General features: G+C 37.2%; 1 protein-coding gene across 6 annotated transcripts in view; it reads left to right on the top strand.

The window, feature by feature from the left end:
- RAP1B (RAP1B, member of RAS oncogene family) overlaps positions 1-15,677 on the top strand; it is a 44,329-nt gene that overhangs the window by 17,042 nt on the left and 11,610 nt on the right. The window contains exon 2 of one of the 6 annotated variants that reach the window (XM_070789335.1): positions 13,572-13,671. The exons of 4 other annotated variants lie outside the window; for them this stretch is intronic. The gene's annotated coding sequence lies outside the window, so the exon portion shown is untranslated. Of the gene's footprint in view, positions 1-7,899; positions 8,042-13,571; positions 13,672-15,677 lie in introns of all 6 variants that reach the window. One more of the 6 variants, XM_070789334.1, reaches the window with a different exon arrangement.

Below are 15,677 nucleotides of genomic sequence, written 5' to 3'. Positions count from 1 at the left end.
CATGATTAATGCTTTATTTAAATGTACTTTTTTATAAGATACAGCAAAATCCAAGGCAGCTTGAAATTTACCTCTTCAAGTGATTTAAGCTTGGACCATGGATTAACAGAGACTGTGTTTGTAAAGAAACATCTAGGGTAATGTGTGCATAGTCATTCCTGTGCAGGAATTAGCTTTTGTGTCTGTTCATGTTATGTAAATCAGAGTTTGGCTGAGAATATCTTTACTAGCAGGTGTATAACTTAAAGTGGCTACTAAAAATCCTTAGAAATTTTGTCAGCAGTTAAGCCATTGTGGGACAGAAACTATTCTGGGACATGCACTAAATAGTGTCCTTAATTTGAGGGCTAAAATAGGCTCTTTGGGGATAGTTTTTTTGGTTGTTATTCTTTTGTTATTTTTCTTGTTTTAAGAATGTGAATAGATTCCATTTGGTATTTTAGCTTTTTATGGTTCTTTTTGCTACCTTGTGAGACTTGAGGCTTATATCCTGGACCACATTGTTGTAGAAAAATTACTTGTTCCCTTAAAGCTAGTGTATCCAACATTAAGTCTTGTGTAGAAATGTAAAGAGGGATCTGGATGTTGAAAAAACGTGAGAAGACAAGAAAACAGGAACATTTACATTAAAGTTGAGAAGAGCTATATCCTTTTCACATGAGAAAGAAATCTGCCCTTTTTTGCTTATAGTAGTTTTTATTGATTTTTAATAGATACATTTTATTTTTAGGCTAGACTTTCTTTTAAAAAATACGGAACAAACACTGGCAATAGTGTCACCATAGCAGTTGTATCTGTTCCTAGAGAAATCAGAAATAGGATGTAAGGTGCTTACTCTCCCATGTAAAAAGATAAAGAGGAAAAAGACAAAGTCGAAAGACACAGTGTAGGCAAATAATTTTTATATGTTATGGTTGGTTGTACAGTACAAGCTAGTCACTTGAGTGTTTTATACTGAGAAACTCATTAAGACTAGAAGGGTTTTTGGTTTTATACAGCATTTTTTTCTGTTCCTATTTCTTTTTCTCATAAACAGGCAAAAGACTCCATCAGAGTTCATTTGATAAAGGTTGACAACTAAAATGATAAAACCTTAAAATTGAGATTTGTTGTTGTTAAGTCGCATCCGACTCTTTGTGACCCCATGGATTGCAGCACACCAGGCTTCCCTGTCCTTTACTGTTTGACAGAGTCCTTCCCTGTCTTGCAAACTCATGTCCTTTGAGTCAGTGATGCCTTCCAACCATCTCATTCTGTTGCCCCCTTCTCCTCCTGCCCTAGTCTTTCCCAGCATCAGGGTCTTTTCCAATGAGTTAGTTCTTTGCATCAGATGGCCAAATTATTAGAGCTTCAGCATCAGTCCTTCCAGTGAATATTCAGGGTTGATTTCCTTTAGGATTGACTAGTTTGATCTCCTTTAAGGGACTCTCAAGAGTCTTCTCCAGCATCACAGTTTGAAAGCATCAATTCTTCAGCACTTAGCCTTCTTTATGGTCCAAGTCTCATATCCATACATGACTACTGGAAAAACCATAGCTTTAACTGTATGGACCTTAGCTGGCAATGTGATGTCTCTGCTTTTTAGTATGCTGTCTAGGTTTGTCCTCCCAGGGAACAAGTATCTTTTAATTTCATGGCTGCAGTCACTCTCTGCTGTGACATTGGAGCCCAAGAAACTAAAGTCTCTCGCTGTTTGCATTTTTCACCATCTATTTGTCATGAAGTGATGGGACCAGATGCCATGATCTTGTTTTTTGAATGTTGAGTTCTAAGCCAGCTTTTTCACTCTCCTCTTTCACCTTCATCAAGAGGCTGTTTAGTTCCTCTATGTCCATTTGTTTGATCATGCTACATCTCATTTTCCTTTCCTCACCCATTCTAGTCTGTCCCCATGTTCTCTTGATTCTGACTTAGACATTTCCCAAGTATCCGTTCTCTTTATTCCTTCTATCACTGTCCTGACTTAAGTCGTGATCTTTTACCTGCACTAAACTATTTCCTAGAGTTCAGAAAACTAATACTCTTCTTCTGTTTTCTTTTAAAACACACATGTTCATTTTCCAGCTTGGCAACTCTTTTTTGTTTCTCAGTTTCTTACAGAATACAGGTCAGGAGTCCCCATCCTCTTTGACCTGCCACCCTTTCCCATGTACTCATGATGTAATGAATTCTCATGCTAATCTTTTTTTCCCAGAATGCCCTCATCTCCCCGTGAATCTGCCTGTGGTCTGGATTAAATATCCATTTAGGGAAACCTTGCCTAGCCATATCCTTGGTGGTGGTTTAGTCTCTCAAGTCGTGACCGACTCTTATAACCCTATGGACTGTATTCCTCCAGGCTTCCCTGACTGTGGGATTTCCCAGGCAAGAAGACTGGAGTGGGTTGCCATCTGCTTTTCCAAGGATTGGAAGAAGTGGGGATCTTCCTAGCCCAGGAATTGAACTCAGGTCTCCTGCATTGCAAGTGGTCTCTCGCAGTGTGGAAGATGTGGGTTTGGTTCCTGGAACTGGAAGATACCCTGGAAAAGGGAATGGCTACCCACTCCAGTATTATTGCTTGGAGAATTCCTTGGACAAGGAGGTTCATGGGCTGCAGTCCATGGGGTCACAAAGTGTTGGACACGACTAAGCATGTCCTTCTAGGCAGTCAGTTCTCTTCTGTGTAGTAGTATTTTGTTCTGTAAACTCTACTTGATTGTGAGCTAACACAGTACAAATGCTATAAACATTTTAAAAAGCTACTGAAATATAGCTGTCATATTTGTTTTTTCTCAAGTTTCTGGAATGCCCTGCCTCTTTATCTTTGCAATTAAGGCTAACATCTCTCATCTGGTCATGAACATTCAAGTGTGTAATAAATTAATGTTTTCCCTTCATATTTGCATCCTATATCCCACTTTTTCCACATGAGAAATAATGAGAGCCCTTATAAGGTAATGGACTGGAGAGAATGGAATTGATTTCAGAGACATCAAGGTAGAATGGATCAGACTTGGTAATGGGGTGAAAAAGAGAGACAAATGACAACTCCCTGGGGTGTACGGTTTCCTAGTATACTGTAGTGTGCTTTTGAAGCCTTTCAGGTGCTTCAGGTTTTAAGCGCTGTAGACAGCCTAGGTTAAAAAAATTTAAGTACCATTGTGTTAAGCATTTTGCGTGGAATTAGTTACTTTGTTTGAATTTTTTTTAGCTTAAAGAAGTACTATTTTTTCCCATTTTCAGATGAGGAAATGAGGCACAGAGAGGTTAAATTACATGACCAAGATCATTTAGCTAATAATAGGTGTTAGAACCAGCATTCTAACCTGGGTGATCTAAAATCTGTGCTCTTTAACTGTTGTTATATTTTCCTATTTTACCTTTGGTTTTTTTCCAATTTAAAATACAGTTAACTAAGGCCTCTTAGTTATGTGTATGTATGGAATTCTAAGATATGTAGCAAATAATAAAGCCAGTGTCCACACTGCGTTACCTAAATTCAGTTCGGCAAGCACAGCAAATCTTTGAGTCATTATGTATGCCTGTAGAATTTACAATTTACAGCTAGATCTGACAAGAGGTAAAAAGCTGACAGGTAATTTTTAGGACATGTCCGAGGACCTGGGGGACCAGGGGGGACACAAATCCAGCTGATAGAAACTAATAAGGTGATCTTGAGCCCCCATTAATTTATTCTTGCCTGCTTTTGAAACATTGTTGGGGTCTCCTTTTTTTGTGATTTTTTTTTTTTTTGGTTCACTTAACTGCCCTGCTCATGTATTGACAAGAAATCTATTACGATTTCTTTATGTGGTTCTTCTGCAGTTGTCAGATTACTAATAGTTATACTCTAGTTAGTATATTCTCTCAGAGATGTCATCAGGTACTGAACTGAAAGGAAATGCAGTAAAAAGTTCAGTAATAAAACTGGAAACAGCTTAAATTGCACATCATAGTGTATGTTGAAATAAGCTTCATTTACAGACAATATTAATCCATGAAAAGTGTGAAAGGAAGAATTTTTTTCCTCTTGTGAAGTGTTATAAATACGGTCAGGCTAGAGAAAATGCTATGAACAGTTTGATGGTCTGCAAATTCTGTGCTTGAGTAGATTTAGAAATCTAGTTTACAAAAAAGGCCTTTTTCTTGGTGGAGTATAAAATTAGTAAGATTGCAAACATTTTCCATTTGTCCTCTCATATCAGTAGTATTTGTTTTTAAGTTACTGTTTATTTTGCAGTTCCCTGTTAGTAGTTGTTTGGTTTTGTTTGTTTGGGAGGGTGTTTTGTTTTTTGGCTGTGTTGTGAGATATGTAGGATCTTTGTTCCCCTACCAGGAATCGAACCGTGCCCCTGCACTGGGGGTGCAGAGTCTTAACCACTGGACCTTTCAGTTCCAGAAGCTCCAGATGTTTTATTTTTAAGAGACGGTATGAGTTAGTGGTTGGACATCTTAATTTTTCCTCCAAAAAGATAATTTTTTAATCTACTCAGAAGTTTTGTACTCTAACATTGTGTCTAAAAGATTAGTCCAGATTCTTTCAACATTTGAATTAGTTAATTTTATTTAAGAGTGAGAAGAGGGCACAGTAATCCTCTTTAGCTACTAAAATACTACTTTGGGAGTAGGAGGCAGAAAGGAGAAATCAAATATCTCTTCCAGAAAGTGTTCAGTGGGAGAGGTAGTGTCACTTGACTTTAGGAACCAGTAGTTAAGTGTTTTTACTTAGCCCTTTATAGTTTAAAATCACAGAATTTCAAATGGGAGTGGGGTAGGGGTATGAAGGGAGGGTTGTAGCTAAACAACTTGAGGATAGGAAAATAACTTGAATTACCAATGTTTTAGTAGACTTTTATTTATTTTTAATTGGAGGATAATTGGTTTACAATGTTGTGTTTGTTTCTGCCTTACATCAGCATGAATCAGCCACAGGTATATGTATGTCCCCTCCCTCTTGAACTTCTGTCCCATCCTCTACCACCCTTCTTGGTTGTCACAGAACATTTGGTTGAGCTCCCTGTGTCACACAGCAATTTTGGGAGAATTTTAATTTGATTGTAGCTATTGGACACAACTGAGCAACTTCACCTTCTTTCTTTCACTTTCTTATAACCTACTTTCTACATTTATTAATGAGATTGATTTAAAGAACAAGATTATATAGAGTTGCTGCTGCTGCTAAGTCACTTCAGTCGTGTCCGACTCTGTGCGACCCCATAGAAGGCAGCCCACCAGGCTCCACTGGAGTGGGTTGCCATTTCCTTCTCCAATGCATGAAAGTGAAAAGTGAAAGTGAAAGTAAGAGTTGCTCAGTCGTGTCCAACTCTTAGCGACCCCATGGACTGCAGCCTACCAGGCTCCTCCTCCATGGGATTTTCCGGGCAAGAGCACTGGAGTGGGGTGCCATTGCCTTCTCCGATTATAGAGTTAAGAGCAGGCAAGTGTCTCTGGAACCCAAAAGTTGTTGGTTTTCGTACTGTTCCTGCTGTAGGGCATTTTGTTTTCAACTGAAGTTACAGTTCCTACCGGACAAGTATAAGAAACTAATTTTTTTTAATTGAATTTTTGAGATATATGCCCAGAGCATCTCATGTATGTATGTATGTATTTTTTTGGCTGCCCTGCATGGCATGCAGGATCTTGGTTCCCCAACCAGGGATTGAGCCTGTGTCCCCTGCAGTGGAAGTGCAGAGTGTTAACCACTGGACCACCAGGGAAGACCCTTAATTTGTGTTTAATGTCAGGATTTGTGTAATTCATTTTCCATTGGAATTCATGATAATCTGTCAACAACTAATGAACTTAAATGGCATTTTATCTAAAAATAGTTAACTTGTTGCTACTGCTGCTAAGTCACTTCAGTCGTGTCCAACTCTGTGCGACCCCATAGGCGGCAGCCCACCAGGCTCCCCCGTCCCTGGGATTCTCCAGGCAAGAACACTGGAGTGGGTTACTATTTCCTTCTCCAGTACATGAAAGTGAAAAGTGAAGGTGAAGTCGCTCAGTCGTGTCCGACTCTTCGAGACCCAGTGGACTGCAGCCTACCAGGCTCCTCCGTCCATGGGATTTTCCAGGCAAGAGTACTGGAGTGGGGTGCCATTGCCTTCTCCGAGTTAACTTGTTAGTGGCCTTTAAAAATTTTTTAATATTTCTTTCCTTTGCTGAAATGAATTATTAGTCTTTAAGTCATTCTTTTGACAAACATTTCTGAACCAAATAGGGAACACCAAAATAAATACGGTAATGACTAAACATTTAAGGCTTTTATAGACAATATGTGTTCTTATTTAACCTGCCCATTAACTCTGTGAAAATTGGAATCACTGTTTTATAGGTAAAACACAAGCCTAGAAATCAGTGAAAACTCACTGGTAAATTGAATAAGTAGCCAGTTTTCTAGATCTTCTTATTTCTGGAATCCATGTTTTACAACCCTGGACTGCAAAGGTAGTATAGTTTTTACTTTTATGGTATAAGGAGAAGTTAACTTTGGTCCTCAAACTTAGCTAAATGACTTCCTTATTGATAACTGAATTGGCCATAGTTGACTAAGGAAAGTTGCTAAAAATGTCAGTTGAGTATTTGTTTGGTTTCATCTTCTTAAAATATAGGATTGTTTTATTAAAACATAGGTCCATCATTTAAAAAAAAAAAAAGAATATGTGTTTGCTTTTCAAGATAATCTTGATTTCAAGCATTTTCATGGTAACTTTATGGATACAATTTTGTTACTGGATTAATATAAACAAAGTTTACCAAGTTCCTTTGGTTTGATGGTGTATTGTATTTTATCTGGAATAGAAGTAAAGCAGTCTTTAATTAAAATCCATTATTCAGTGTTTTATCGGTCACCCTGGTGACATTTGGTCCCTACTCCACATTTTTGCATATTTTATATGTAAACTTTCCTCTTGCAACGACCTTTTGCTTCTTTTTATATTTTACTTCCCAGTCTTAATCCTTGTAATCAATATGTATAATCCTGTACAACCAATCTCTTCATTTGGGTTGATAGTTGAAGTATATTTCCTGAGGGAGAACCTCATGCCTAGGCCCTAGTCTTAAATTAGTTTGAAAGAACCCTTGATTGACCTCACAAAACATTTTGGACTAGCATGCCAGAAGGAAGAAGAAAATGTATCTTGCCTTGGTGCCCAGTAGTATTGATAGATAGGACAGCAAATGAACAGGAAGATTGTCCTTATTGTTTCGAGCCTTTTTATTTAGCTTTATCTGGATTGTATTTGAAAGATAATTCTAAAATGTCTATAATATTAAGCCTCCATTATGTAGTTAGGAAAAAAATATTTACATTATCATTAAATTTTATTACCAAAACAGAATTTCACAGTTGGCCCTTGAATAGCGTGAAGGTTTGGCAGACAAAAATTCAAGTATAACTTTACAGTCAGCCCTCAGCATCCAAGGAGTCAGCCCACCTCCAGTTGTGTGATACAGATTTATTTTCTTAAATAAGTGGACCCACATGGTTCAAACCCATGTTGTTCAATGGACAGTGATATATCATTTTATACTAATTAAGAAGGAGTATAACAGTAGGATACTTTAAAAAAAATTATTTCTCTTTATAATTCTTCAAAACTTGATGTAACAATACATTTTGGAATTGAAAGGGACCTTAGAGTTCATTTTGTCCAGAAGTAAAAAAAAATACTGGTGACCCAGAGTCCAGATCTCCATAATTTTAAGTGTGTTGGTTTTCACAATATTCACAGTTTTTAGATTTGGAATGACTTTAGCTGTATAAGTGTTCACTTTATTTGGCCATAATCCACACTATTCGCTAATAGTAACACCTTGCTCCTGGAGGCGTTTACATGCCTACAACTTTTAAAATAGAGCCACGCCTCTTAAATCAAAAGATAATATTGCTTTCTACAACCTTTTGTTTCCTCTTAGAAAGCAAAACAAGAGAGTGTATAATCAAGTTCTACAGTATTTGATGCAGCCTGTCAGAAAGAGGAGCAGTCACTATGGGCTGAGATGGTGTGAAAATACTTCAGATGTTTCTGACGTTACCCTCCTAAGGACTGCATCCCAAGTATGTGTGAGTCAGGAACATTCTGTCCTGGTCCATGTGTTATTTTTTCCTACAGTGAAGGATAACAATGAATATTCTCCTATATAGAGTTAGCAAAGAAAATCACCAAGGGGCATTTTGTGCATATTGAATAATGCTACCTCATAAGACCAACTGTGTTTGAAAAGTGACAGTGAAGTCGCTCAGTCATGTCCAACTCTTTGCGACCCCAGGGACGGTAGCCTACCAGGCTCTGCCGTCCATGGGATTTTCCAGGCAAGAGTCCTGGAGTGGGATGCCATTGCCTTCTCCAGGGGACCTTCCCAACCCAGGCATCGAACCTGGGTCTCCTGCATTGCAGACAGATGCTTTACCGTCTGAGCCACCAGAAATCCCATTTATACCCCAAATAGCAAAGGAAGGAAGGACATTGAAGTCTTGAGCTCTCTTGTGGATCCTAAACAAATGTCTATAACTATCTCAAATCCAAATTTAAGTTCAGCCACAAATTAATTGAACATCACCCCACCAAAGATGTTGATTTAAAAATACTGAGCAGAACAAAGCCTGATTGATAGTCTTTTGTTGAAAAATAGGATTTTATATCAATTTGTTGAAATGATTGAGTACTGAGCTAAATAGTACTTTGACTTTAAGTCCTTCATTACCACCCTGATTAAAATAATCTCTCCATTCCTTGCTATCTCCCTTAATTAGTTCTATAGTTTTTTCTCCATAGTACTTGTCAAATTACCATGTTTTATATTGATTTTATTTGTCTCAAACCACCACCCCCCCAGCTGTAAATTTTGGGGGCAGGGTATTTTATTCACTGCTTTATTCTGTTTGCCTGGAACAAAGCCTAACATGTAGAAGGTACTCATATATGCATGTTGAATATTGAGTGCTATAATACAGTAATCTCTATAGAAGGTGTTATTTCTTAGATTTTCTTTTTTAATTCTCAGGTTTTAGCACAATTCTCTGTTCTGAGTAGGTCTTCAGTATATGTCAACATGAACTAAAGAGCCAAGAGGTTTTTTACTGCATCTGTTTTTCATTTTGTAATGTTGTTTAAAGTTTCCTTGGTGTTTTTTGTTTGCTTGCTTGTTTGACTGCATCAGGTCTCAGTTGTGGCGCATGGGATCTTGATTGTGTCATGTGTGATCTTTTGTTGGGGCACGCGGACTCTAGTTGTGGTGCATGGGCTCAGTAGTTTCTGCAGGTGGGCTCTCTAGTTGTGGCGTGTAGGCTTAGTTGCTCCATGGCATCTGGGATCTTAGTTCCCCCACCAGGAGTCAAACCCATGTTCCCTGCACTGCAAGGCAGACTCTAACCACTGGACCACCAGGGAAGTCCCTCCCCAATGATTTTTAGATTTATAATCTTGTAGATCTTAATTAGGGGCAGTAATATCTGACCTTGGGTGTGCCCTGAGTCTTATTAATGAAGAATATTATATGCAACGTGTGTGTGTATGCACACGTATGTGTGCAGTCTCAGTCATGTCTGACTCTGTGACCCCATGGACTGTAATTCACCAGGCTCCTCTGTCCATAGAATTTTCCAGGCAAGAATAGTGAAGTGGGTTGACATTTCCTACTCCAGGGTATCTTCCTGACCCAGGGATCAAACCAATATCTCTTGCGTCTCCTGCATTGATAGGTAGGTGGGTTCTTTACCACTGCACCATGTGGGAAGCCCATTATATGTAATACAGAATAGTAAATATTTTTATCAATATTTTATAATAATTATTCATTGTGAGTTGAGTGATTGGCTAAACTTGGCATTTGTGAGTTTGTATTGGCCACCTTTTTTCCCCTGGTTTTATTGAGATAAAATTGGTATACAGCACTGTAAAAGTTTCAGGTGTTCAGCATAATGAATTGACTTAGATACACTGTGAAATGATTACCACAAGTTAGTGAACATCCATTGTCTCATATACATAGAAAATTAAAGTGTTTTTCCTTGTAATGAGATCTCTTAAGATTTACTCTGTTAAGAACTTTTATATAACATAAGCAGTGTTAGTTTTATTTATACTACCTTTATACCTTCTGACTGCCTTCGTGTACTCCCCCCCCTTTTTTTAATTCCAACAGATTTCACCATTTTTAAGTTATAATAACATGCTACAATTACAAGACAACTCCATGACTCGTTTTTCACCTTCTGGCTTTCATTTTCATTTGTGTATTATAAATTTACTGTTTATTAGTAATAAAACTGTCAGAAGAAAACTACATCTTAAAATGATTCAAAATACTGATAGATTAGTATATGTTAATATATATATATATTACATTTTGTATTGACAGCGAGAGTTTCCTGTAAGATACATTCCAGTTTCAGAGATGTTAAAATATATTTTAAAAATGCCTCTTAGATTTTAGTAGAATATAGTAAGTATAGCGAAATTTATAATATAGTTCAGTTAGTTTTTAACATAACGTATTCCAAACTGGTTGTAGTAATAGGAGGACTAAATTATGGATGGAAACCCACATATGATTGGAAAATAGTTTTAGCCTATGCATTGTATCTTTTTGCCTACCTAGAAGAAACTTTCTATTAATAAACTAGACAAAAACTGAATAGCAGTGCTCCTCCTACTTTCTTAGTGTTTTATTAAACTAGTAGGTAAAAGGGTAGAGCAGTGATTCTCAGATGAGGGAACATCAGTTCTGCTACACTGTATCGAGCAGTAGCCCAGACCATTGCTATTACAATTATTTTTAAAGCTATCTTTTACTGATTATTACTATGTGCAAGGACTCTTGAGGGAAATTACCACATTTCATATGCCAGTCATTGTTTGAGGTTCTGGGGATATAATAAAGGACAAACATTGTCATTTTTGTGGAGTTTACGTTCTTGTATATCCATCTCACAACCTTACCGAATAGGCATTACTGTCTCCATTTTCCCTGTAAGGAAAGTGAAGCTCTAAAAGGTTTCATGACTTGCCAAAGATTATACAAAATCAGGATTTAAAATGTAGATGCTATGAACCACTGTTCATAGCATGACAGCTATGCTGTCAAAATTGTCCTTCTTTGGGGTTCAGTGAATGAGAACAATTGTTTTCAGTGACTCAAACAACAATTATCATAACCCCTTTGAAATTCTGATATAACTCTACCCATCTTAAAATTATGCATGAAATTTTGAAAACTGAACTAATGGCCATTGCCAACCAGTCGGATTTGGCATTCATAATGAAATCCTCTTTTTATCTTTGGCTTAGAATCTGTAAACAGTTTTCAAAGCTGGTGTAGTATAAGGCACAGATTTGAAAAATAGGTATTAGTTCCAGTCTTGGCTTTTTTATTTTATTTTTTTTAAGGAAAATACTATCCAAAGAGTTGGTACTTAGTAGGATTTAAATAAAAATATTTTGCTTTTTTGTCCATATAAGGAAACATTGGCAAAAAAATTAATGAAAGAGGATGACTTAACTTCATTTGTGGTTCCTTCTTATCAGTGTTCTTGTTAGAAAGCTGCTTATTAGTAAGTTAAATGTGTTTTGTCACTGTGTTTTTGTATTTGAAAGTCTGTTGATAATTTTCATATTTCCTACTTGAAAATTTGAAAAGTTTTCAATTTCTTGTGAACTTAGGGCTCTGCAGTTAAAATTCTTGTTTGTGTTACTAAAATTAAATTGATAAGTGTTATTTATAATTTCCACAAGCTGGAAACAAACCAAATATCCATGAGCTGGTGAATGGATAAAGATAATATGATCTATATCCATACTATGCTTTTTATCAATAATAAATAGAAGGAACAAATTACTAATAAAGCAGTAATGTGGGTGAACCTGTCTCATTCTAGCAATAAGTAATACTATGGATAAATGAAGCAACTGGGAAGAAAGAAGGACCCTAGTCATCTCATTAAGAAATGTAATTCCCAGAAATGTTTACTTTTTATAGTATGTACAAGTGTCCTCTTTCACAGCTTGCCATTTCTTAGAAAATAAAAACCTTTTGGTTTAGTTTTTCTTTCTAGCTTGTTTACTTTGTGAGGATCTCTGAAAATGCTCAACTACTGTAGAGTTTCCAGTTTTTCATTTTCAGTTTCCTGTTCAGGTCTTTAGACCATTTACAGAAAGAAAGAACATGTTTCTCTTTCAAATTTCCTGAAGTTAATTTTTTAATTTTGTTTCCTGTGTTCATTTTGTTTATAGTTTTAAATGTTGACCAATCTACCCCTGAAATAGTATATTTCCTAAATAGATTTTTCTTCTCTCGAGGCCAGTTTTTTTTAATGTGCTGGACTGTTTGAATCTGGTCTTTACTGTCCTGCTCTTAATCTCTTTCTTCTATGATAAAATTAAGTACTTAGTAATTCAGTTGGGATTCTACAACAAATTTCTGTTTGTCTACCTGAGATTTAGAAAAATCTTTAAACATTACTCCAACTAAACTCTAGACCAGTTTTTAAATTCAGTTTCTACAGCTCTGACTTCTTTCTACTCTAGCAATTTAAGAGATTTCTTTGCTAAAAAACTGTCAAGAAAGGTAGTGCATTTCAGTGGTATGGTCAAGGAGTAAGTGGAATAGAAAGGCATTTTGGGAAGTATAAAAAGACAAATGTTCAGAGAGGGTAGGTTTCCAAAGGTTTGAGCAGGGGAGTAAAGGAAGGCTGTCTTAGTCATCTTATTTTGAATCTTTGGAATACCAATTAGAGGAGTTGATTATTGAATGTTATTTTTTTCTCATAATTTTTGTGTTTATAATTCCTTTGAAAGTGTTAATTTTTACATTTTAAAAGTTGGCCGTAAGTCCTGTTGTTACGCTGTATGTAGTTGTCAAAGTCCCCATTTTTGTAATTTACCGATGTAAGTGCAAGAGTCAAAAGATTATATTGGAAGTTTATAAAAGACACAGAAGTTTTTCCTAGAAAAGGTATGGCCTTGACAAATAAGAAAGAGATCACTAGAGTCAAAAAAAAAAAGGTGTTGGGGTAATTAACTGGAAAGAGATACATTGGGAACTGTTTGGATAATGGAAGTGTTTTAAATGTTAATGAGAGATGTGTTTGAGGTTGGAGGGTATTGTCATATGCCAAAATTCATTTAACTGTATGCTTAAGATCTACTTGTTTACTGGATGTAAATTATTCCTCAATATGATATAAAATGAAAATGAAAGTAAGTGAAAGTAAAGGTCGCTCAGTTGTGTCTGACTCTTTGCGACACCATGGACTGTATAGTCCATGGAATTCTCCAGTCCAGAATACTGGAGTGGGTAGCCTTTCCCTTCTCCAAGGGATCTTCCCAACCCAGGGATCGAACCCAGGTCTCCTGCATTGCAGGTGGATTCTTTACCAGCTGAGCCATAAGGGAAGCCCAAGAATACTGGAGTGGGTAGCCTATCCCTTCTCCAGGGTATCTTCCCAACCCAGGAATCAAACCGAGGTTTCCTGCATTGCAGGCGGATCTTTACCAACTGAGCTATGAGGGAATATGATATGATATAAGTGTGCTTTTAATTTTTTTTTCCGTTGAGGCATTTTATTTTCATATTTGTATTATCCCTAGAAAAAGAATCCCAGGAATTTCTCTCCTGTGTTTTTATCTTGCTTCTTCATGGTCCGTGATGCCAGCTGAAGTTGTCAGTTCAGTGAAACCATACTGACAGGTTAGGAGCATATTATTCTGCCATTTTTCTAGATATTTTAGTGGCACCTCAAATCTAGGGGCTGATCACTCCACACTTGTTTGACCTGCCTGTGAGGTTCACAACAGTTTTCTCAACCCTGCAATCATTGATTTCAAATTCACTAGTGTAATCATCGGAGAAGGTGATGGCACCCGACTCCAGTACTCTTGCCTGGAAAATCCATGGACGGAGGAGCCTGGTAGGCTGCAGTTTATGGGGTCCCTAAAAGTCGGACACGACTGAGCAACTTCACTTCCACTTTTCACTTTCATGCATTGGAGAAGGAAATGGCAACCCACTCCAGTGTTCTTGCCTGGAGTATCCCAGGGACAGCGGAGCCTGGTGGGCTGCCGTCTATGGGGTCGCACAGAGTCAGACACAACTGAAGCGACTTAGCAGCAGCAGCAGTGTAATCATGCTTCATTATCATATTAGCACAGACGCTGACTGGAGCAAGCCTAGTAAGAAGCTGGCACTTGCCTCTCCTTTCAGCATTATTGATGCTCTTGAGAACATCAACTGGGACTTTCGTGTGCACCATTATAGCAGCACAGAAAGAGTTTAAAAAATTCTTTTTAACAAAAGTGTTCTTACAAACAGATCTTCAGGTCTCTTGACCAAGCAGAAGTTAGGAAGGTGCCCCATAATTAGCCCCACAGTTCATGACCCTGTAATGCTGTCATGAAAGTGAGTGACCCACGGTGAAGTTTGGCCCATCACTCACCTTTGCCTAAATTGGTCACTGATTGTACTCATCTTCAACCTTTAGTGCTTGGGGCCAGTTTGAATTTCACTGGAGGCTTTTCAGACCCACGTGTCCATCCATTCCAAACAGCTCTCCTTTATACAGTGAATGTAAACAAAACAGTTCAGGACAAAACAGAACATGAGACAAAATTTTGCACAAGTAGACTAACAAAAAACAAAGCAAGTAGCTGAAGAATTATGAACTAATGGCAAAAATATGTATTAAATAGTACACTCCAGGCCAAAATCAAAAGCCTAAATTGCCTTATACAAAAACCTACTTGGTATAAATCCTAGAATAACAGATTTAACAGTGTGAGTTCAAGGGACTGATTGGAGCGCCCATCATTGTCGTTACTGACTCATGTGATAGCAAAATCTAAGAACAAACAAGTTGAACACAGGCAGCCCATTCAGTACGCTTGTTTGTCTGAGGGCATCATTTGGAGTGATGCCAGCTGAGGATCTTAAGTGGACTATCAAAGAATGAGCAACACCATTCAATAGCTGAAGTTATTGATTACTTAAGGAAAAGCTACCCTGGTCTGATATTGCCTGCCCTGAACAGAGCAGACTACTAGTCTTACAGAGTCTTTAGGGAATTTCAAAGTCCAAAGATCCACAAACTTTCAAAGGCAGGAATGAATGAATTACCAACTGTAAAAGCAGTGTCAGTCAAGTGAGACAGTTGCTGATTGTTGGCATTTTGCTGGGTGTTCACTGAAGTCTCTCTCTCTTTTTTTTAAGTTATAACAATTGCAAAGAAGTGAATCAAAAAGTGGCACAGCCCAGCTACCTAAAGGATAAAAGATGCAGGGAAATAAGTCTGTTTGTGTTAAAGTTAATTGATTTGCTCTTTGGGATGCTGTTTAGTAAATAATTGACCCCAAAGTTACCATGTTCCCTCTAGCTGGGTTAAGAAACACAAATTTGAAGGTGTCTTTCATTAGAGTCCTAAGTTTATTCTTAAATATTTCTCAAATATTAATGTAGGTCTGTGTGGTTGGATAATGTCTACATGGAACTGGATAGAATTACCACCTAAGTAATCCTATTTTTAAATGACTTTAAAATAAATAAATCTGACTTCAGCTACACATTTACAGAAAACAACTTATTTGTCATAAATTAAATGCACACTACCATGTGGGATATTCTTGAAACTGAAAGGTGGTTCAACTTTTATTTAATATCTTTTTTCATGAAATATCTGGTAAGAACTGTGCAGTTCACAAAAA

Source organism: Bos indicus, chromosome 5, assembly GCF_029378745.1.
Source record: "Bos indicus isolate NIAB-ARS_2022 breed Sahiwal x Tharparkar chromosome 5, NIAB-ARS_B.indTharparkar_mat_pri_1.0, whole genome shotgun sequence".
NCBI classification, from domain to species: domain Eukaryota; kingdom Metazoa; phylum Chordata; class Mammalia; order Artiodactyla; family Bovidae; genus Bos; species Bos indicus.
The sequence above is the reverse complement of the archived record's forward strand: the minus strand, read 5'-3'. Positions and strand labels throughout refer to the sequence as shown.